General features: G+C 48.7%; 1 long non-coding RNA gene, 1 other non-coding gene and 1 pseudogene across 2 annotated transcripts; all 3 read right to left on the bottom strand.

Moving 5' to 3' along the window:
* Positions 1 to 1566: 1566 nt before the first annotated feature.
* TRNAW-CCA (transfer RNA tryptophan (anticodon CCA)) lies at positions 1567 to 1638 on the bottom strand. Its single transcript has one exon. It is a non-coding gene; the product is annotated as a tRNA-Trp (tRNA).
* A 1388-nt stretch (positions 1639 to 3026) lies between these two features.
* On the bottom strand, positions 3027 to 23810 carry LOC129394379 (uncharacterized). The gene is made up of 5 exons (XR_008621629.2): positions 22637 to 23810; positions 21602 to 21652; positions 17235 to 17273; positions 14659 to 14872; positions 3027 to 3262 (listed from the first exon to the last, which is right to left on the bottom strand). It is a non-coding gene; the product is annotated as an uncharacterized LOC129394379 (long non-coding RNA).
* On the bottom strand, positions 11255 to 12918 carry LOC129394378 (large ribosomal subunit protein uL22-like; annotated as a pseudogene).
* Positions 23811 to 24049: the final 239 nt, after the last annotated feature.

The raw sequence follows: 24049 nt of genomic DNA, 5'->3' as shown, positions 1-24049 counted from the left end.
ATTTTGTATTTTTAGTAGAGATGGGGTTTCTCCATGTTGGTCAGGCTGGTCTCGAACTCCTGACCACAGGTGATCCGTCCAGCCTACTTTTTGTTTTGTTTTGTTTTTGAGACAGGGTCTCACTCTATTGCCCAGGCTGGAGTGCAGTGGTGTGATCATGGCTCACTGCAGCCTCCTGAGCTCCTGGGCTCAAGTGATCCTCCTGCCACAGCCTCCTGAGTAGCTGGGACCACAGCAGTGCACCACTACTTCCGAGATGGGGTCTCACCATGTTGTTCAGGCTGGTCTTGAACTCTTGGGCTCAAGAGATCCTCCCTCCTGGGCCTCCCAAAGTGCTGGGATTACAGGCATGAGCTACCATGCCTGACCCTCTATTTTTATAATATGGTTGAGCAGTTTTCAATTTGTATATTTAGTCATGCCTGACCACATATTTTGGATCACCACAATATTCCATTTTATTCTTTTTTCAACTCAGTCTAATCTGCTGTTAAATATATCCATTGTGTTTCTAACTTCAAGTATTAAATCTTTCATTGCTAGAATTTTGTTTTTAGTTATTTACACATATATTTTTATTGTTTATCGTTCTCTAGTTAACTTTTTGGTCTCCTCTTTTATTTTTTGAAAAAGATTAAACATATCCATTGGGTATTCAATATCTGATAATCTCCATACTGGAATCTGTGGATCTGATTCTGCTGTTTTTGCAAAAACAGTGGACAGCAGAATCAGCTTCACAGACTTTATTTTCCTTTAAAATGTATTATGAGTAAATTTCGACTGGGACTTTATATGTGGGAAAACTAAAAGGCCCGTTGTGAGGATGTATTTCTCTCAGAGAGAATTTACCTCAACTTCTGCCAGCATCTGTGGGGTATCCTAACCTGGGAAACTATAATTTCTTGGCCTGGGGCTTTTGGACCACGCAGGTGGAGAGAATTCAGACCTGAACATCATGTTTCGTAACATTAGATCCTATGAACCCTCCAACCAGATATAATACATGGTAACAACTGTTAGACAACATTGAAGTGAATATCCAGGCCTTACGGCTGTGGCCGAATCATAGACCTGCTGAGAATGAGGTGTCAATTCAGGTGTCAGAGAAAGGACCACCAGAGAGACCATCACTGAGACTAGGAATCCCTGAAAGTGCGGCAGACAAAAAAAGAGAAGTTCAAGGCAGGCAGGGAGAAGACGGAGATGCAAAAGACACCAGTCCTTAGGGTAGGGAACCCACTTCCGGGACGCGAGGGACCCCTTCCAGGTGAGAGCCCAGGTGAGTGGGGGGCGGGCAGAAGTGGGCGTGGGAGTGGCGGGCGGGGCGCCCTCCCTGCGACACGGCTGGGTGGCTTCCGGCTCCCTCGGGGTTCGCTCCGAGGGTTGGTGCTGCCCCTCCCTCGGAACGGAACGGCGTTTTTATTCCCAGGGAAAGGAAAAAGAAGTTGCTTTCCGTTGCGTTGGAAGGACAACATATCTTGCAGGGGGCTTAATTTCTCATTTATGACTTTTATTCCGCTCCTTCCAGTCCTCTACAATTAAGAAAGAAAAAAAACCCGACCTTGACCCCGACGTGACTTGAACACGCAACCTTCTGATCTGGAGTCAGACGCGCTACCATTGCGCCACGAGGTCACACCGAGCTAGCGACTCCGCATCGCTAAAGACCTCGTTTCTCCAGTATGGTTCCAGGGCTGGGAGGCTAAGGAGGAAAGACGCCCTCTTTCTTGAATTCCAGCACCAATTCAGAGCGCTAGCTAGTGTGGTTTCTCCGGTGCGGGAACACACGCGCTGGGGCATCCCAGCCTGAACTGCGGCGCCGCAGCGGAGCAGCCACCCGGCGGCCGAGACTCGGGCTCCGCCTCCTCCGCGTCGCGTAGTGACCCGGCGAGGGGACGCCGGATTGCGGGGACTGGCACCGGGGGGTGGGATTAAGGAGATGCCCAGGAGGAGGCCCAGGATCGGGGGGATCCCTGGGCCATGGGGATTCTGGGAGGGAGCGAGGGGACGCAGGGGAGAAGGGGACGCCGGGGCGGACTAGGGGACGCGGGGGTGGGTGACTCCGAGGAGCGGTGAGGACGCCGGGGGTTAGGGGTGAGGAGATGTCCAGGGGAGGAACGAGGGACTAGAGGAAGCCCAGAGGGCAGGGGGACCCCGGGGTAGAAGGGACTCTTGAGAGGGAGCGAGGGGACGTCGGGGCGGGGGTGGGGACGCGGGTGGAGGAGGGAACGCCGAGGAGGGAGGTGGGTTGACTCCGGGCGGGGCTGGGGACGACGGGGCCTGGCTGGGGGCGGCTGAGCGGCCGTCAGAGGCGTTCGCGGTCGCCGCTCGCCGGGTGCCCTGCCTCCTGTGAAGCGGCGACGTTGTCGTCGGGAGGCGGCAGGAACCCGGCGTAGCGGCCGAGAGCGGATGGCGGCGCGGGGGACGCGGGGGCGCGGGGCTCGGGGCTCGGGGCTGCTCCTTTCTCCTCTCCTCTCAGGGGACAAGCGCGGGGGTGCGGAGGGCGACGCCCACGGCCAGGAAGCACCTTGCCAAAAAGACTTGGAAAATGCCACATTTCTTTTTATTTTTGAGACAGAGTCTCGCTCTGTTGCCCAGGCTGGAGTGCAGTGGCGCAATCTCGGCTCACTGCAACCTCCGCCTCCCGGGCTCAAGCGATTCTCCTGCCTCAGCCTCCCTAGCCTCCCGAGTAGCTGGGATTACTGACGCCCGCCACCACGCCTGGCTAATTTTTTTTGTATTTTTAGTAGAGACAGGGTTTCTCCATGTTGGCCAGGCTGATATTGAACTACTGACCTCAGGTGATCCGCCCGCCTAGGCCTCCCAAAGTGCTGGAATTACAGGCTTGAGACACTTAGCCTGGCTTTTTTTTTTTTTTAGACAGGGTCTTGCTGTGTTGCCCAGGCTGGAGTGCAGTGGCGCGATCTCGGCTCACTGCAACCTCCGCTTCCCGGTTTCAAGCCATTCTCCTGCCTTAGCCTCCCAAGTAGCTGGGATTACAAACGCGCACCACTACATCCGGCTAATTTTTGTATTTTTACTAGAAACGGGGTTTCACCATGCTGGCCAGGCTGGTCTCGAACTTCTGACCTCAAGTGACCTGCCCTCCTTGGCCTCCCAGAGTGCTGGGATTACGGGCTAAGCCACCGCGACTGGCCTGTGCATGGTTTTAAACGGCTCATTGTCCACTTAAGACTCCGGGCTCTTGTGGGAGTCTTGTGGGAGTCAAGTCCCTGATTTGAACAGTGCTTTCTTCTTCCTATTAAATAAGAAAAATAAAACAGTACGTGAGTGAATGCTTTTTTTTTTTGGATGGAGTCTTGCTCTGTCGCCCAGGATGGAGTGCAGTGGTGTGATCTGGCCTCATTGCAACATCTGCCTCCCAGGCTCAAGCGATCCTCTTGCCTCAGGCCCCCACTTAGCTGGGATTACAGGTGTGTGCCACCATCCATGGCTAATTTTTGTATTTTCAGTAGAGACGGGATTTCACCATGTTGGCCAGGTGGTCTGGAATTCCTAGGCTCAAGTGATCCTCCTGCCTGGGCCTCCCAAAGTGCTGGGATTACAGATGTGAGGTACTGCACCTGGCCAATAAGTGAGTGAATAAATTTTTCAGTAAAAAGGCTAGTAAATAGGCCGAGCGTGGTGGCTCATGTCTGTAGTTCCAGCACATTGGAGGGACCGGGAGGGAGGATTGCTTGAATCCAGGAGGTCGAGGCTGCAGTGAGCCATGATTGCACCACTACATTCCAGTCTGGGACAGAGCGAGACCCTGTCTCAAAACAAAACAAAAAACCTTATTAAATAAGAAAGATAAACTCTCCTGGTCTGTTGAAGAACATGAAGCATCAATCTTAATTCAATAAATACAACACTGTGGGGAAAAGCAAGAGAGATCAGATTGTTACTGTGTCTGTGTAGAAAGAAGTAGACATAGGAGACTCCATTTTGTTCTGTACTAAGAAAAATTCTTCTGCCTTGAGATTCTGTTAATCTATGACCTTACCCCCAACCCCGTGCTCTCTGGAACATATGCTGTGTCAAACTCAGGGTTAAATGGATTAAGGGAGGTGCAAGATGTGCTTTGTTAAACAGATGCTTGAAGGCAGCACGCTCCTTAAGAGTCATCACCACTCCCTAATCTCAAGTACCCAGGGACACAAACACTGCGGAAGGCCGCAGGGACCTCTGCCTAGGAAAGCCAGGTATTGTCCAAGGTTTCTCCCCATGTGATAGTCTGAAATATGGCCTCGTGGGAAGGGAAAGACCTGACCGTCCCCCAGCCCGACACCCGTAAAGGGTCTGTGCTGAGGAGGATTAGTGTAAGAGGAAGGCATGCCTCTTGCAGTTGAGACAAGAGGAAGGCATCTGTCTCCTGCCCGTCCCTGGGCAATGGAATATCTCGTTATAAAACCCAATGGTACGTTCCATCTACTGCGATAGGGAAAAACCGCCTTAGGGCTGGAGGTGGGACATGCGGGCAGCAATACTGCTTTGTAAAGCATTGAGATGTTTATGTGGATGCACATCTAAAAGCACAGCACTTGATTCTTTACTTTGTCTATGATGCAAAGACCTTTGTTCACGTGTTTGTCTGCTGACCCTCTCCCCACTATTGTCTTGTGACCCTGACACATCCCCCTCTTCGAGAAACACCCACGAATGATCAATAAATACTAAGGGAACTCAGAGGCTGGCGGGATCCTCCATATGCTGAACGCTGGTCCCCTGGGCCCCCTTATTTCTTTCTCTATACTTTGTCTCTGTGTCTTTTTCTTTTCCAAGTCTCTCGTTCCACCTAACGAGAAACACCCGCAGGTGTGGAGGGGCAACCCACCCCTTCACAACACCCACAGGGCTTTATGCCTTTTAGAAAAGAAAAGATCTGGCTGGTGCAGTGGCTCACACCTGTAATCCCAGCACTTTGGGAGGCCTAGGCGGGTGGATCACCTGAGGTCAGAAGTTGAAGACCAGCCTGGCCAACATAGTGAAACCCCATCTCTACTAAAAATACAAAAAAATTAGCCTGGCGTTGTGGCGGTGCCTGTAATCCCAGCTACTCAGGAGGCTGAGGCGGGAGAATCGCTTGAATCCGGGAGGCGGAGATTGCAGTGAGCTGAGATTGCGCCATTGCACTCCAGCATGGGCGACATGAGCGAAACTCCATCTCAAAAAAAAAAAAAAAAGAAGAAGAAGAAGAAGAAGAAAGAAAAGAAAAGAAAGAAAGGAAAAGAAAGATCTGGCCAGGCCAGGTGGCTCACGCCTATAATCCCAGCAGTTTGGGAACGAGACCCTGTCTAAAAATAAAACTTTTTTTTAAATTTTGTATTTGTTTTTGAATCAGGGTCTTTGTTGCTCAGGCTGGAGTACAGTGATGTGATCACAGCTCACTGCAGTTTGAACGCCTAGGCTCAAGTGATTCTTCCACCTCAGCCTCCTGAGTAGCTAGGATTACAGGTGCACAGCACCACACCCATCATTAATTAAAAGTTAAGTTTTAACTTTTTTGTAGAGACAGAGTCTCACTATTTTGCCCAGGCTGGTCGTGAACTCTTGGCCTCAAGTAATCCTTCTGCCTCAGCCTCCCAAAGTGCTGGGATTACAGGCATGAGCCACTGCACCCAGCCTCCACTGTGTTTGGACACCTGCTCAGATCTGTGGCTGCACCTGTGATGTCCTGGCCCCCTATTTTCCTAGGATATGGAACCAAGCACTGTCTTGTGTTCTATGACAGAGGTAAGACATTAAACTACAGTATAGTGTTGTGATCAAATGAAGAGATTAGATCAAGTGACTTATGCAGATGTGGCTAAAGGGTCCCTTTAAAGACTAGGACTCTGGCTGGGCACGGTGGCTCACACCTATAATCCCAGCACTTTGGGAGGCTGAGGCAGGCAGGTCACTTGAGGTCAGGAGTTCAAGACCAGCCTGGCCAACATGTGAAACCCTGTCTCTATAAAGCAAACAAATAAATAAATAAATAATAAAGACTAGGACCCTACTTACCAGGGCAAGGACTAGGAGTGAGGCAAGCATGCAGTTGTGCAGGGTGGAAACCCATCTTATGTAAAATTTTGATACTTTGTTCATCAGAGATTTTTGCACTAATTTTTACTTTTGGAAATATTAAATATTTTAAATGTCTTGATTGCTGAGTGTTTTGACAGCTCTTTGAATTATGCACCTGAGTTACATAGCGCCTCACCCTCCTCCCAGCTCTGCTGTTGCCCAGAAATTGTAAAGAATTGCTTCCTTATTTTAGAGTTTGTATATGCAAACACTAAACCTTATTTTTTTATTTTTTTTATTTTTTTGAGACGGAGTCTCGCTCTGTCGCCCAGGCTGGAGTGCAGTGGCGTGATCTCGGCTCACTGCAAGCTCTGCCTCCCGGGTTCATGCCATTCCCCTGCCTCAGCCTCCCAAGTAGCTGGGACTACAGGTGCTCACCACCAAGCCTGGCTAATTTTTTATATTTTTAGTAGAGACGGGGTTTCACCGTGGTCTTGATCTCCTGACCTTGTGATCCGCCTGCCTTGGCCTCCCAAAGTGCTGGGATTACAGGCATGAGCCACCACGCCCAGCTAAACCTTATTTAACAACAACAACAAAAAAAAAACTTCTGTAGAATATAGAAAATTGACAAATATAAACTAGGACAATTACCAACATTGGCAAGAATATGTGGAAATAAATATTGTCATGCAAGATGGGAAAAGCATGTATAAATTGGAACTTGCTTTTTGGATTATAATATGACAAATGTTTTTTAGATGCTTTTGTCTAGACATTTCTATTTCTAGAGAATATGTACTAAAGAAACAAGGATAAATGCAAAGATATGCCTTCAAGATTGTTTTCATACAAATTATGTTTATAATCATGATGCCTCAGAGCATCTTGACTGTCCCGTTGTACAAATGCAACCTAGATTTCCAGGGCATGAGGCCGGGAAGCTGACCCTGGTGAGAGCTGGCCCCTATGCATGAACATACAAGGCTCCTGGAGTAAAGAGGTATGACAGTGAGGACTCAGAGTGACTGTTGTGGAGGAGGTGCAAGGATGCAGGGGTTACGCCACAAGCACATTATGAGTGGGGCTGCCTCATCACTGAGAAAAACACGCACAGCTTGGTTTCCTGGTCTCTGCTTAGTTTAGTATCATCTCACACCTAGGTGACTGGTGGGTGTTTTTGTGTTTGTTTTTGAGACAGAGTCTCACTATGTTGCTCAGGCTGGAGTGAAGTAGCACCTTCGTGGCTCCCTGAAGCCTTGAAATCCTAGGCTCCAAGGGATCTTCCTGCCTCAGCTTTCCAAGTAGCTGGGACCATGGCCACCATCTCCAGCTAATTTTTTTTTTTTTTTTTTGAGACAGAGTCTCACTCTGTCGCCCAGGCTGGAGTGCAGTGGTGGGATCTCAACTCACTGCAAACTCCACCTCCCGAGTAGCTGGGATTACAGGTGTGCGCAACCACGCCCGGCTAATTTGTGTATTTTTAGTAGAGATAGGGTTTCACCATGATGGTCAGGCTGGTCTCAAACTCCTGACCTCGTGATCTGCCCTCCTCGGCCTCCCAAAGTGCTGGGATTATAGGTGTGAGCCACCATGCCCGTCCGCCTGGCTAATTTTTTAATTTTTTTTGTAGAAACAGGGTCTTGCCATGATGCCAGGCTGGTTTTGAACTCCTGGGCTCAAGCAATCCTCCCCCCTTGGCCTCCCAAAGTGCTGGAATTGCAGGTATGGGCCACCGTACCTGGCCCAGGTGTATCTGTTAGTCAAGACAAAGTCTTTACTTTTTTTTTTTTTTTTTTTTTTTTTGAAACAGAGTCTTGCTCTGTTGCAGGGCTGGAGTGCAGTGGCACGCTCATGGCTCACTGCAACCTCTGCCTCCCGGGCTCAAGGGATCCTCCTGCCTCAGCTTCCCAAGTAGCTGGGACTACAGGTGTGTGCCACCACACCCAGCTAATTTTTATATTTTTAGTAGAGACGGGGTTTTACCATGTCGCCCAGGCTGGTCTCAAATTCCTGGACTGAAGTGATCTGCCCACCTCGGCCTCCCAAAGTGCTGGGATTACAGGTGTAAGCCACTGTGCACAGCCTTGGCTCCTGTTTTCTAAGGGGCTGAAAATGTTCCAGCTCCCCAAAGCCCATGGAAGATGTCATTTATCTTTCAGATTTACACATTCCTGATCTGACAAATTCCAACCAGAACTTGAAAACTGAACCCTGAAGGGAAAAAGCACACTGCCCTGTGGAGTGGGTTATCTCTACCACCACACCAAAGGTTTGGGGGACAGACTTGCTCTTGCAGGCTGGCTTTTTGGGAAGTATCTGCTGACACAGTGATTTTGGGAGTAACACTTATGAAAGGAAATGGGAGTTGGCCGGGTTGGCAGGGACAGCCATCAGGCCAGGATGCATGTGTACAAACTATCTCTAGATGCCTGTATTCTCTGCCTGTCCATGGGGAGCTCTGTTAGGGGAATCCCATGTCCCATGGAAATGGCTTGCCCTGTACCACCACCTTGCTCAGTCACCGGCCAGGGCCACTCCTGTGGGATGGTGACATTGGCTGGAAAGCTGAGGTAGGCAAAGGCCAGCTGCAGGCTGTCCACTAACTGCCCTTGTATGGCTGGACAGCAAGTTCTCCCTTGGAGGAGGACCTGAGGACCACATCTGGGATTTGCCACAGCATGCAACATACATTACATTTGCAGATTTTTCCCCTTTGTTTTTTACCCATCTCTGATGTCCTACTTCAAGCACCAATCCCAACTATGAGTGCCCAACTGATAGATGACTCCAGATTCTTAGGAGCGAAGTCTCTGGATGATCTCTAGCTCCCCTGCTCCCCGCTAACAGGGAATTTAGCCCAAAGGAAAGAAAGGAACTCCTGTTTCCCATTGTGACAGAAAATCTTTCTTCTAAGTCCCAACACCAGCTAGCTATGCCACTCTTCAGGACGAAAGATCCCATTAAAACTGGTGGCATGCCTTCAGTTTCCATCAGAAATCCTCACTGGGAGTCAGTGTGGGCTTCATGCGGATCCCCAGGCAGAGGGAGCCTCCACCAGGCTGCAGCCTCCTGACAAAAAAAGGCCAGTCTGCGGTGGCTCACACCTGTAATTCCAGCACTTTGGGAGGCTGAGGCAGGCGGATCACGAGGTCAACAGATTGAGACCATCCTGGCCAACATGGTGAAACCCCGTCTCTACTAAAAATAGAAAAATTAGCTGGGCATGGTGGCATGCGCCTGTAGTCCCAGCTACACGGAAGGCTGAGGCAGGAGAATTGCTTGAACCTGGGAGGTGGAGGTTGCAGTGAGCCGAGATCATGCCACTGCACTCCAGCCTTGGGACAGAGTGAGACTCTGCCTCAAAACAAAACAAAACAAAACCCCAATCTGAATGCCATGTTATGGAGATGGAGGAAGATCAAAGTGGAGTCTAGCTGCTACTTGGGGGTAAAAATGCAGATTCGGGGAGTTTGTGAACGTTGGGCATTTAGATTTTCATGATGATTTTGTTTGATGCCAGGTTTTCATTCATTTCATATGATGTGCCTCAAGGCCCTCAAATAGGAAAGAAACCCTCTCTTAAAATGGGAAAATCCAAAAAGATTACAGGTGGAAACAATTGCCTTGTTTTTTCTCTCTGCCTGTCCCCCTTTTAAGGCTTCTGTGACCTATTAGGCTTTAGTTTTTCCGAAGATGTGGTTCAGTTCAAACCCATGTAAATGTGGCTAAACAGTCAGGGCCTAAAGTCTTTCAATGGTCTGTCTGATTAGAAGAGTGCCATGTATGTTCAATGGTCTGAAGACACTAGAGTGATTTGGATGCCCGTTGCATTGGAGAAATGGAATGTTGGAAGTGGAAAGTGCTATGTCTCTTGGGGTAACAGCTTGTGAGTGCAACTAGCAAGGGATGAGGATCCTATCCAGCCAGTCCCTATTTGACAATAAATATGACTTTTTCCATTTATCTTTGCCCCCATGACAATTTTGGCTGACCTTGTCTTTGGAGATGTTTTTCAGCCTAGAGAGCTGGACTCAGTACTTTATTAAACCCAAAGGCCACGCTTCCTCAATGCTCACAAAATGCAGCTGATGATGAGTGTGGCTTATTAGTGAGGGCTATGTGCAGAGAGAGAGGCCCAGTGGCAGACAGAGCTCTGTAATTCTGTCAACATTAATGAATATGAGGCTGTCTTTTTTGGACCACCACAGCTGTCTTCCAACCTGATATATGATATTAATTGTAAAAGAGGGCTTTGTCCTAATTGGGATTTTTGTTGTTGTTTGTTTTGTTTTGTTTTTTGAGATAGAGTCTCGCTCTGTCACCCAAGCTGGAGTGCAGTGGTGTGATCTCGGCTCACTGCAACCTCCACCTCCCAGGTTCAAGCTATTCTCGTGCCTCAGCCTTCCCAGTTGCTGGAATTACAGGCATGCACCACCACGCCCAGCTAATTTTTGTATTTTTAGTAGAGACGGGGTTTTGCCATGTTGGCCAGGCTGGTCTTGAACTCCTGACCTCAAGTGATCCACCTGCCTTGGCCTCCCAAATTGTTGGGATTACAGGTGTGAGCCACCGCAACTGACCTGTTCTAATTGTTCATCGAATTTACTTTTATGGGTTTAAAATGTCTTCATGGGCCTGGCAGGGTGGCTCACACCTGTAATCTCAGCACTTTGGGAGGCCAAGGCAGGTGGATCACTTGAGGTCAGGAGTTTGAGACCAGCCTGGCCAACATGGTGAGACCCTGTCTCTACTAAAAATACAAAAATTGGCTTGGCACAGTGGCACGTGCCTGTAATCCCAGCTACTCGAGAGGCTGAGGGAGGAGAATAGCTTGAACCCAGGAGATGGAGGCTGCAGTGAGCAGAAACTGTGCCACTGCACTCCAGCCTGGGCAACAGAATGAGACTCTATCTCTAAATAAATAAATAAAAATTTTAAAATGTCTTCAGCAATACAAATAAGGAAGATCTAAGGTATGGAGATCCATTCTACCAAGAAAGAGGTAGCAACTATGCCAAAGGGCCAGATGTCAGGACAGGGCCTCAAGTCCTTGCTACCTACTAGCTGTGTGATTTTGGATGGGTCACCCAACTTTTCTTTGCCAGTTTCCTCAACTCTAAAATGTGTGGAGTATAACCTATCTCAAAGGGTTATTGTAAGGATTAAGGGAAGTAATGTATGGAAATGGATTCCAGAGAGAGCAATTTTTGAATTCCTGATATTTAGTGTGCCTAGTGTGTCTAGGCTTTCACAGATATCTTGGTTTGTTTTCTGTTGCTATAACAGAATACCTGGGGAGGCTGGGTAATTTATAAAGAATAAGTTTATTTAGCTCACGGTTTTGGGAGCTGAGAAGTCCAACAGCATGGTGTCGGCATCCGGTGAAGGCCTTCTTGCTATGTCATAACATTGCAGAGGGCGTCACATGGCGAGAGGGCAAAAATGTGCATGTTATCTCAGGTCTTTCTTCCTCTTGTTATAAAGCCACCAGTCCCATAATAGGACTCTGCCGTGATGACGTTATCTAATCCTAATTACCTCCTAAAGGCTTCACCTCCAATAAACATATGAATTTGGGGATTTAGTTTCCAACACATGAAATTTGGAGGACACATTCAAACAATAGCAACAGATATGTCAGAATTTAGGACTTCATGGGGTACAGAGCTGACAAGTGCTATAGGACTGAGATGTATAATTTAATCTACTTCTAGCTTCTCTGCAAGCATGAGTGGCAACTAAGTTTGCTGTTAATATTTACAGTGGAGTCACATAAACCCAAAGACACCATGGTGTGAGTGGGCCCCTTTTTCTAATTACTTTGTTGTAATGTTGGTTTTCTTTTTCCCTTTCTCATTTCTCCTCTCAAATTTACTCTTTCTCTGATTAGGCCATATGGAGTCCAATCTAATCACTCTGATTGCATGCTCAGAATCCAGATTGTGTGAATTTCTTGTGATGCTTTATGAATGTGTAAATTGGCCACAGAATTGGTGTGAATCTGATGTGAATCACTACAGAATGATTCACAAACCAATTCTGAGTAGTCTGGAAATGCAAGTCTTTGTTACTTTATCTAATATTTTTTCCTGAGGACCTGTTATTTTCCTAGCACTGTATTTTACATGCATTATTTTAATCTTTGCTACAAATCTATTTTTGAATTCTCATTGCACAACTTTACCTTGTTTAATGGCCTTTATTAATTTTCCTCCATTCTTTTTGTTTTCCTTTTAATTGCACTTATTTTAATGCTGAATTTACTCCCGTGCCATAAGTTTTTGTTTCTTCAGTTTCTTCTGGGATATCTTTTTCTTCTGGGCAACCTCCTCTTCTGGTTTAGGAACAATCTGTTCCTTTTCAGTAAGGATCATCTCAGTGTGGCAGAGAGAGCTCACGTATGGGTTAATCCGACCATAAGCCCTGTAGGTCCAGTGGCATATCTTCGGTGCTTTGTTCACTTGGATATGCTCAATGACCAGAGAATCTACATCTAAACCCTTAAGTTCACCATTACTCTCTGCATTTTTTAGCATGTGCAGCAAAAATTTAGCACTCTTTTTGGGCCACCGACCTTGTGTCCAGCCCCACTGTTTGCCAACTTCATTACTGTAACATTAGAATGGTACGCACTGTTTCTGTAAAGTGACATCTTTCAGAGACTTCGTGGCTTTTCGTATATGCACACTCTTGATGGCCTGAACAGTTTCACAAGTGTTTTTTGAGTGGAACACGAGGAACTCTTGGATCACAACTATGAATCGCATACCTTAAAGTGAACACGAATATTGGAACCTCTTGATTTGTGTGATTTTGTGGGGTTCTCGAGGTCAAGTGAATAGTGAACCTTTTTCACAGATTACCTTGGGCCGCTGAGGGAAAGAGGCTCCATTCTTCTTTGTGTGGAATATCTTCCTTTAAAAAGCCTTTTGCTGTCCACTCCCTGCCCACAAGAGATTTTCTGCTTTTGGCTTCAATTCACATTTTGATAATATTGTAAGGACTCTTGCATCTTTATAGAGATTTTTTTTTTTTTTTTCCGAGACGGAGTCTCACTGTGTTGCCAAGGCTGGAGTGCAATGGCACGATCTTGGCTCACTGCAACCTCCGCCTCACAGGTTCAAGCAATTCTCCTGCCTTAGCCTTCCGAATAGCTGGGATTACAGGCACCTGCCACCATGCCCGGCTAATTTTTATATTTTTAGTAGAGATGGGGTTTCACCATGTTAGCCAGGCTGGTCTAGAACTCCTGACCTCAGGTGATCCGCCTGCCTTGGCCTCCCAAAGTGCTGGGATTACAGGCATAAGACTCCTTGCCGGCCTGGAGATTTTTTTTTTTTTTAAACATGTTTAATCTACTGTTCAGTCCATTGACATCTTCCTTTTCTGAAGAAAAGTGTTCCTTTTTTTTCCTTTTGTAGAGATGGGGTTTTGCCATGTTGCTCAAGCTAGTCTTGAACTGCTGGGCTCAAGCAATCCACCCACCTCCGCCTCCTAAAGTGCTGGGATTACAAGTCTGAGCCACCGTGTCCTGCTGAAAATATTCCTAAGAATAAAATCGTATTGATTACAGGTTCCCCCAAACACTTCAATAAATTCTGGGCCAGGACTTAGGCCCCCATATCCCACAGAACCATTAACCAATCCTGGCGTTCTTTAAAGGAAAGAGAGGTACAATCCACACCTTTTTTTGTGGGGAAAGGTGGCTCCTCTAAGCCCTGTTTTGAGGTTCTGATGTTTCTTGTCATCATGAGCAAAAAGGCAGCCTCTCTGCACCTGTACAAACTATTTTTAGATGCTCCTATTCTAAAACCTAGTTCTTCAGTCTCTGTGGTTTTGGTTCTTCTCTGCAGGGAATGACCTTCATTTATTTCTGTTCCTATGCCCCCAATTCAGTTTATTTGATGAATGTTTCCAAAGGTTCAATGGGTTTCAGTCTAAATTTGTCCCGGAGGCTCTAGAGATGTCCAGCTGGACAGTGGGCCCCACTGAGGACATCTGTCCCGCTGGAGGCACGGCTTCCCATGGAGGCACCGCTACGCGGTATCCACACTTCCCACAGCACATCGGCTTCCCGAGGCCGCCACCCAACCCTGGTTACCTAGACCCAAACAGACCTGGGCGCGAGGCAGGGAGGCCGCAGGAGAGTTAGAAGGGCGAGAAGCCTGGAATGCAGTCAGAGGCTGGGCCTGGGAGACCTAGCCCAGGGGTGCAGCCCCAGCCCTGGGCTGACATGCAGACAAGGCCTGGGACTTAGGGGACCCAAGACAGGTGAGCGTGGCCTCCTCAGCGGAGTCAGGGTTCCGGGTTACCTAGAGGGGAGGCCGGGCAGGAGCAGCAGGAGCAGCAGGAGCAGCACACACTCTCTCTGCCCAGACTCTGGCCAGGGTGGGGCCCCGGAACTCTGGCTTTATCCCTGGCCGGAGCCCTCCCGGCCAATCCCAGCTGAGGCTGCGTGTGCGTCACAATGGGGCGCCTGTGGCGTCACGCTGGCCCGCCCCACCCCGCGTGCTCGTCTGGAACCGCCCGTCCTACTTGCTGCCCCATCGCGAGAGTCCTTCCTCTCCCGCTCGGTCCACCACCTGCCCCCATGCTCGATCCTCTGTGGAACCAGGAGCTGTCCCACACCTTATAGAGGCATACCTGGGATGAGGGACAATGACTTGCCCAGGATCACTTCGCCAAGTGGAAAGGAGGAAAAGTCCCACACCCGTGGCGCTGTCTCCCGGGGGTGCTGCGTCCAAGAGGCCCACCCGCAGGGATGAGCCTGAGTGCGCGAATCCAAGCACGAGAAGGGAGCTGGGAATCTTCCGGTGGCTGGGGACCCCTGCTCCTTCTAGAGCCTCTGCCTCTAGGTCTTTAATAAAGTATATACAATGTCAGTATCAAGTGCCTTTAAAAGCAGATTTTCTTAAAAAAAAAGTAGCTATATGTTATCATGAGATGTGATTCATATACCATACAAAAATAGCTAACGTTATATTGAGATAGAACTCACATGCCATAAAATTCAGTGGCTTTTAATATAGTCACAGTTATGCAGCCATCACCAAAATCAATTGCAGAATATTTTTATCATCCCAAAAAGAAATCTTAACTGTCACCTCCCAATTCCCATGAATTAGTCAGAATTATCCAGATAAAGGAAACCAACAACACAAATATGCATTTGAATTGGCTCTTGCAAGTCCTAAGATCTCCAGGGTCAGTCAGCAAGCTGGAGACCAGGAAGAACTGATGGTTTTGTTCTAGTCTAAGTCCAAAGGCCTGAAAGCTAGGAGAGCCACTGGTGTAATTTCCATCTGAAGGCCAGTAGGCTCAAGACCCAGGAAGAAGCAATGTTACTCAAGGGAGGGTGGGGTTTTTTGTTCTAATCAGGCCCACCCACATTTGCAGTTGGCTTTACTCAGTCTACTGATTTAAATGCTAATCTCATCCAAAAGCACCCTCACAGACACACCTGGAATAATGTTTGACCAAATATCTGGGCACTCTGTTCCCCAGTCAGGGTGACAAATAAAATTAACCATCGCATCTGCCAGTTTCTACAGCCCAAGGCAACCACTAGTCTACTTTCTATCTTTATGGAATTGCCTGTTTTGAGTATTTCATGTAAATAGAATCATACAGTACGTGGCCTCTCGGCTCACTGCAACCTTCGCCTCCCGGGTTCAAGCGATTCTGCCTCAGCCTTCCAAGTAGCTGGGATTACAGGCATGTGCCACCACGCCCAGCTAATTTTGTATTTTTAGTAGAGACAGGGTTTCACCATGTTGGTCAGGCTGGTCACAAACTCCTGACCTCAGGTGATCCACCGCCTCAGGCTCCCAAAGTGCTGGGATTACAGGTGTGAGCCACCACGCCTGGCCACATTTTATCTTTCCATTCATCAGTTGGTGAATTTTAGGTTCTACTTTTTGGCTTTTTTTTTTTTTTTTTTTTTTTTTTGAAGGAGTCTCGCTCTGTCACCCAGGCTAGAGTGCAGTGGCACGATCTCAGCTCACTGCAACCTCTGCCTCCTGGTTCAAGCAATTCTGGTGCCTTAGCCTCCCGAGTAGCTGGGAGGCGCCCACTACCATGCCTGGCTAATTTTTGTATTTTTAGTGGAGACAGAGTTTCGCCAGGTTGGCCAGGCTGGTTTCAAACTCCTGACCTCAAGTGATCCCCCACCTCGGCCTCCCAAAGTGCTGGGATTACAGGCGTGAGCCACCGCGCCTGACCTTTGCTTTGTTTTTTGTTTTGTTTTGTTTTTTTTGAGACTGAGTCTTGCTCTTTTGCCAGGCTGGAGTGCAGTGGCACGATCTCCACTCACTGCAACCTCTGCCTCCCGGGTTCAAGTAATTCTCCCGCGTCAGCCTCCCGAGTAGCTGGGACTACTGGCGTGCACTACTACACCCAGCTAATTTTTGTGTTTTTAGTAGAGATGCGGTTTCACCGCATTAGCCAGGATGGTCTCGATCTCCTGACCTCGTGATCTGCCCACTTCGGCCTCCCAAAGTGCTGGGATTACAGGCGTGAGCCACTGCGCCCGGCTATGCAGGAGCTTTTCAAAGTCTTTATTTCTCCATGTTTCTCTTTCCCCAGCCTCTTCCCTCCTAGGTGCTCTGGTGTGTCTGCTTCTGGCCCCATCTGTTTTCCCTTGCTCCAGGTGGCTACAGCTGGCATATGCCTTTAAATCCTTTCGACAAACACTGCTGGGAAGGTGGCTCCAATGCTGAAAGTTCTGAGGGCAATGAAACAAAGGCAAGCCTCTGAGTCAGTCCCTCTGGTTGCTGCCAGACTGGTCGAAAAATACAACCACAGCTTTTTGAGAACAAGGACCTTATTGGCCTCTCTGGCACAAGCAAGCTGCCCCAGGAATGTGGGCCACCATCTCCATAGCTGCTTTCTGAACTGGGGATTGAGAGGTGATTGGGGGTTACATTGAAATGACACAATATCTCTTACCAAAATTTAGCTGCTTCTTTCTTCATTAACCAGACCCTCGGTGGTTGTTTTTTATTATCCCAAAATTCAGGAAAAGTAAATGCTGACATTTTTTTGCCAGTTTAATTGTTGCTTTAGTGGAGGGATGGGTTTTAGAGTTCTCTAGTCCACCATTTTCAGTGACATCATTTCTCTAACATTCTTAAAAGCCCTCCTAGTCACACCCATACATCATTTTGAGGTATCAGTGAAGGGTCTTATAGCTTATAATGGACAGAAATTTATTAGCTCACCGTTCTGGAGGGCTCCAGGTTCTGGCAAGGGCCTACTTGCTGTGTCGTCCCATAGTGGAAGGGCAAAGAAAGAGTGAGAAACAGAGAGAGAGTGAGTGCAAGAGGGAGCTGAACTGGTCCTTTTATAAGGAACCCGCTCCCACAGTAATGAATCTTTTCCTCTAAGAATGGCATGAATCCATTCATGAGGGCGGAGCCCCCGTGACCCAAACACCTCCCATTAGGCCCTGCCTCCCAACATTGCTGCATTGGGGATCAAGTTTCTAACACATGAACTTTGAGTGTTGGACACATTCAAACCATACCATCAGGTTTTAAACTATCATTTTATAGACCTAATAAATTTTCTTGAGTGCTATGTTCACTGACAATCAGAATTCTTCCCTACTTGTCTCTTTTTTCATTGAGGGTGGGAGGACTAAGTAATAAAAACACCTCCCTTCCTCTATTCAAGTCCATATTTCCTGCCACTATTTCTGATACTATTCTGGTTTTCCAACAGTGGATCCTGTGGGTGGAAGGATAATGTTTTTCTTATAAGGACACCAGTTATATTGGGTTAAAGCCCACCGATATAATGGCCCTTGTTCCAAATACAGTCACATTCTGAGGTGCTGGGGATTAGGACGTCAATATATGAATTGAGAGGCGGGGGACACAATTCAGCCCGTAACATACAGGAAGAGGGTTTTGTGCTGCTGGATACCACTGTTGAGGCTGGAACGCAGATCCATCTACTGTAACTCATGTGCTTCTTTACTTTTTCATTACCTTTTCAGCATCTGAAATTCTACTTTGAATCATTCATTCCTTTTTGTTTGGTTCTTATCTCTTGTATAAAGGGATCCCCTATGAGCTGAGCACTCTTCTGTAAGAGTTAGCTTAAACTGGCCAGGTGTGGTGGCTCACGCCTGTAATCCCAGCACTTTGGGAGGCTGAGGCAGGCGGATCACCTGAGGTCAGGAGTTCAAGACCAGCCTCAACATGGAGAAACCCCGTCTCTACTAAAAATACAAAATTAGCCAGGCGTGGTGGTACGTGCCTGTAATCCCAGCTACTCAGGAGGCTGAGGCAGGAGAATCGCTTGAACCTGGGAGGTGGAGGTTGTGGTGAGCCGAGATTGCACTCCAGCCTGGGCAACAAGAGAGAAACTCTGTCTCAAAAAAAAAAAAAAAAAAGAGTATAGCTTAAACAACAAAAATATTCTGCCCACATGGATAATTACTAAGTGTGACCTCAGCCACTGTGGGGATAACAGGAAACTCACTTTACACCATGTCCTAGCATCGGCCTGTGACATAAGCCTAATTATGGCTGGGTCCTCAAGGACACTGCCTCGACAGAACACGCTAACATGAAATTTGCATGCTGAAACCTTTACATATTCAAACCTTCCAACTAGCTCTGTGTTTCCACTCTTCGATATGAGAAGAAAACCAAGGACTATGACACATCCCAAGGAAGTGTCCATAAAAGAAGGAGATCAGCAACCTTTGCTGGGTCTCAGAAAGGTAACTCACGCCAAACTCTGTGAGGAAGATGGAGTGGCAGAGAAGGTTGCACATGTGTGGCGGGGAGTGGGATGGAGGAAAGAGCAAAATACAGCGTCCTGTTTTGAAATACGGAGCTATGAGACCGGGCGCAGTGGCTCATGCCTGTAATCCTAGCACTTTGGGAGGCCAAGACGGGCGGATCACGAGGTCAGGAGATCGAGACCATCCTGGCCAACATGGTGAAACCCCGTCTCTACTAAAAATACAAAAAATTAGCCGGGTGTGGTGGCGGGCGCCTGCAGTCCCATCTACTCCTGCCTGTAATCCCTGATACTTGGGGGGCTGAGGCAGGAGAATGGCGTCAACCCGGGAGGCGGAGCTTGCAGTGAGCCGAGATCGCACTACTGCACTCTAGCCTGGGCGACAGAGCGAGACTCTGTCTCAAAAAAAAAAAAGAAAGAAAGAAATATGGAGCTATGTACCAAAAGAATCTGCAAGGAAGGCCGGGTGTGGTGGCTCACACCTGTAATCCTAGCACTTTGGGAAGCCGAGGCGGGTGGATCACGAGATCAGGAGTTTGAGACCAGCCTGACCAACATGGTGTAGTGGCGCAATCTTGGCTCACTGCAGCCTCCACCTCCTGAGTTCAAGCAATTCTCCTGCCTCAGCCCCATAAGTATCAGGGATTACAGGCAGGCATCACCACCCCCGGCTAATTTTTGTATTTTTAGTAGAGACGGGGTTTCACCATGTTTGTCAGGCTGTTCTCTAACTCCTGACTTTAGGTGATCCACCCACCTTGGCCTTCCAAAGTGCTGGGATTACAGGCATGAGCCACCACGCCCGGCCGACATTTTTTTCTTTATAAATTATCCAGTCTCAGGTCTTCATTTATAGCAACACAGGCCAAGACAGCCCCTATTCAGAAATGTTTCCCATTGTTCTTCCCCAGCTTCATTTGAATCTCAGGGGAGTGGAAGTGCAGACATGGGTGCAGACAAAACACACACGAACAGAGAGGGAAAAGCACCAAGAGTTTGGGAGATGGAAGACGATTCAGTGCTGTTCTTGCCAGTGACTTTCCCATGTGGCAGGGCGTTCAGCTCCCTGCTGTGCTTTCGTCTCTTGTCATACTTATTTGGTGGCTTCGATCCATCCATTCTAAGATTTGTTCTCCCTGTGCCATTTGCTGTCCAGTCATCATTTGTGCTGCTCGCCTGACCCCGGGCTCATTTTTCTCCGTCTCTTACTCGGGTGGAGTATTTGGCTAGACCCTGTTCCATGTTGAGGCGTGGAGGATTCAGGAGGGGAGCATTTGGGCTAAGAGCCTGCAGCACACCAAGAGCTGTGGGGCTTTCCCTTCAAGCATCCGGAAAGGAAGTGCTGGGATTAGGCTGGAGCCCATCAGGCCCAGAGGCCCAGAGGCCAGACACAGGAGGGGAGGCATCATTGCCCAGTGTGTCAGTCACACCTGCCGTCCCCAACCCTCACCCAGCAGGGGTTTGGTGCTGCTCACTCTTGTTAACACCCACATTAGTAGCCTGTGCCTGTGCCACTGATTCATGCTGGCAGGGGGAGGGGCAGGCAAGGCTGTCCCACGGCATGGCTGAGCAGAGCCCAGAGCAGAACAGAACTCTCTCTCTCTTTCTCTCTCTCTCTCTCCCTCTTTCTCTCTCTCTCTGTTTCTCTCTCTATATATATATATTTTGAGACGGAGTCTCACTCTGTCGCCCAGGCTGGAGTGCAGTGGCGCGATCTCTGCTCACTGCAAGCTCCGCCACCCGGGTTCACGCCATTCTCCTGCCTCAGCCTCCTGAGTAGCTGGGACTACAGGCGCCCGCCACCACGCCCGGCTAATTTTTTTGTATTTTTAGTAGAGACGGGGTTTCACCCTGTTAGCCAGGATGGTCTCGATCTCCTGACCTCGTGTTCCGCCCACCTCGGCCTCCCAAAGTGCTGGGATTACAGGCATGAGCCACTGCGCCCGGCCAGAACTCTATATATGTTTTTTAGAGATGTGGTCTTGCTATCTATATCGTCCAGGCTGGAATGCAGTGGCTACTCACAGGCATGATCACAGATCGCAGCTCACTGAAGCCTTGAACTCCTGGGCTCAAGTGATCCTCCTGCCTCAGCCTCCTGAGTAGCTGGGACTACAGCACTTACCACCATGCCCGGCTCTAATATAATAAATGTTGGCGGCAGCTCTGACAAGTGCTGGAGCGGCTCCTGGCCCCACCCTCCCAGAACACGAGGGCGACTCCGTGGCCTTTTCCTTGCTCTAAGCCTCAGCCTTCGGTCTACCTGACCACCATTCCTGCTCCCAGAAGCCATGTTCTAAGCTCTCCTCTGGCGAGGTGCCTCCCAGTCTCAAGCAGCTTCCAAGTCCTTATTGACTCTGGTCCAAGTCTCAAACACATTCATAGCCCTGGGTTTGCTGGCTGGGGTTTCATGGCACTGCCTGGCCTCTCCCTCCCAGTCTGGCTTCTCTTTTCCTGCGGCCCACCACTCTCCCTGCATCTGTCACACTCGTCTCCATACACCCCTGCTGAGCCCCCTTCTCTCCTGGCCCACCAGTCAGAATGGAAGTTCTACTGTCCTCCAACTTTTGAATTCCAACCTGGCCTTTACTCAAGCCCACGCCGGGGAGCTTTTCCTGACTAGGAACTCCTTGAGCCTAGCCTTATACCGAGAATTCCCTGCAACCTCCACAAACTAAGTGCTGATGTAATATGAAAGTTGTGCAGTTGTCATCCCACGGACTGTTTGTAGCTCATTGCAGGACCAGGCCCTGCTCAGCCCGAGGAGCAGTGTTGAATGGTGGGAAAATGGGTCAAGGTTTAGGACTCTGGTTTGGCTCCTCCCACTACCTACCATGTGTTCTTGGACAAATCTCTTCTTCTCTCTTGGTCGTGGTTTCTGCATCTGTAAAGTCGGGGCAGAGAGAACTGATTGAATCAGGTGTTCTTGTCAGCCTGTACGTTATAAGTACTTGGGGAGTTTCAAAAAACAAGATAAAACTGAATATCCCAACTACAACTCCAGACCATTAAAATCATTTCATAATTTTATGAGGGTAGAGCCAGACATAGTTTAAAAAATATTCCCGGCCGAGCGCAGTGGCTCACGCCTGTAATCCTAGCACTTTGGGAGGCAGAGGCAGGTGGATTACCTGAGGTCAGGAGTTCAAGACCAGCCTGGCCAACATGGTGAAACCCCATCTCTAGTAAAAATACAAAAAATTAGCCGGGCATGGTGGCAGGCGCCTGTAGTCCCAGCTCCTCGGGAGGCTGAGACACGAGAATTGCTTGAACTGGGGAGGCGGAGGTTGAAGTGAGCCGAGATTGTGCCACTGCACCCCAGCCCGGACAACAGAGTGAGACTCCATCAAAAAAAAAAAAGAAAGAAAGAAAGAAAAAGAAAAAATGTTCCCAGGTGATTCCAGTATGCAGCTAGCTTTGTGAACTATGAGAATAGTCTCCAGACCCTTCCAGCTTTCCCGGTCTCCAGATTAACATCTTTGCTGGAGGAGGCCGAGTGACCTAGAGGGCCCTACTTATTCTGAACTCTTGCCGACTGAGCCCTATGTAGATACCAAAACCCCTGCAGCACTTCCGGTAGCAATAGAAGGAGCAGGTTAAAAGCAACAACAGGAACAATGATGAGAGTGATGATGACAGCTGGTTTTTCCAGCTTCTCATGGGTCTCACTTTTCCTCCACTCCCTCTAAAGGGGACACTGCAATTGACCATCCAGATCCCCCTTTGGAAAAGAAACATTTCTTGGCCACACTGCTGGGAATGCTGTTGGCAGACAGCCTTCAGCCGTCAGGCCTCTCCAAACATGCCTCCACCCAACTACACTCTCATTTCCTTCAGCAACACACGTCCAGGATGGGGATAAACATACGGGGTTGGCTGAGGCCTTCGTTGAATGCAGCCAGTTTCTGCCTCTTCCTGATCCTGCTTCGTTCTCTTCTCTTCTGCGGGTGGCGATCACAGGGCACGCCCTAAGAAACCTGCACACTAACCTCCCTCTCAGACACTGCTTCTGGAGAGCCCAACCTGTGACCGCTGGGTCAGGAGAGGTCTGAGGAAGAAGATGCTAAGATGGGATTCTGGCTCTGGATCACCCACTGCCTAGCTGCTGATAAGGACCCTTTTGCTGGGGGTAGATGGAGCGGGTACATGCCCCCGCACAGAGCAGAGGTACTATTGTTCAACCTGTCACTGCTGGCGGATGCAGAGGTGGAAGGGAATGTACCAGCAAATGATGAATGTGGGGGAGTCAGTCATTGTCAGGAGAGTGGGACTGGAGTGGCTGCAGCTAAGCAGAGCCTGATTAATCAACAATCTAAAGCTAAATGAGAAAGTAACAGGGTTTCCTTGGGAGCATGTAAAGTGGCTGAAGGATGGAGAAAGCTGAGGCCCAGGCCCAGGTCTTAATTGCGAGTAACTGCGCCCAAAGAAGGGGAACTCCGGTGGGGCACGGTGGCCAAGCACTTTGGGAGGCCGAGGCGGGAGGATCACCTGAGGTAGAGAGTTCGAGACCAGCCTGACCAACATGGGGAAACACCATCTCTACTAAAAATACAAAAAAATTAGCTGGGCGTGGTGGCGCATGCCTGTAATCCCAGCTACATGGGAGGCTGAGGCAGGAGTATCACTTGAACCTGGAGGCGGAGGTTGCAATGGGCTGAGATCACGCCATTGTACTCTAGCCTGGGCAAAAAGAGCAAAACTCTGTCTCAAAAAAAATAAAAATAAAAATAAAAAAGATAAGAAGAGGAACTCCCCATCTGAACAGGCCTGCCACACCAAGGTCATGAGCTGGTTGGAAAACAATGAGGACCATGAAACATGGATGGGGCTAGATGCACCCTCAAATCCTGAATCACCAGATTTTCCCAAATCCTCCGAGTCTGCTGAACTGGCTCCCCCCTCCCTATTTAGGAAGCATTCCTCTCTCGCTTGTAGGCAGTGCAGAGGCCACTCCCCTGCAAAACCACATCACCCCCCTCAGCTCTTCCTCCACCTCACAATCTGGCCAGTAGGCCACTAACGAGGGTTAAGTCACAATGTGTCCCAACTGGGTATGTGCTAGTCTGAAAAGGGAGGGATGATCCTTTGCTTCAAAGAAGCTACAGGACCTAGTCTCCATGGACCAGCAGGGATGGGGAGAGTCCTCATGGGGCTGGATCTGAGGGCCTGAGTCAAGGGCAGGGAGAAACAAATTTGGAAGATAAGAACTTCCTCAATTTGGAAGCACTCCCCCGGGATATAAGATTTGTCATCCTGAAAAGGACTCCAGAAGTTGGTACAA

Source organism: Pan paniscus, chromosome 19 (assembly GCF_029289425.2).
Source record: "Pan paniscus chromosome 19, NHGRI_mPanPan1-v2.0_pri, whole genome shotgun sequence".
Taxonomy (NCBI): Eukaryota; Metazoa; Chordata; class Mammalia; order Primates; family Hominidae; genus Pan; species Pan paniscus.
This window is presented reverse-complemented; position numbering and strand designations above follow the sequence as displayed.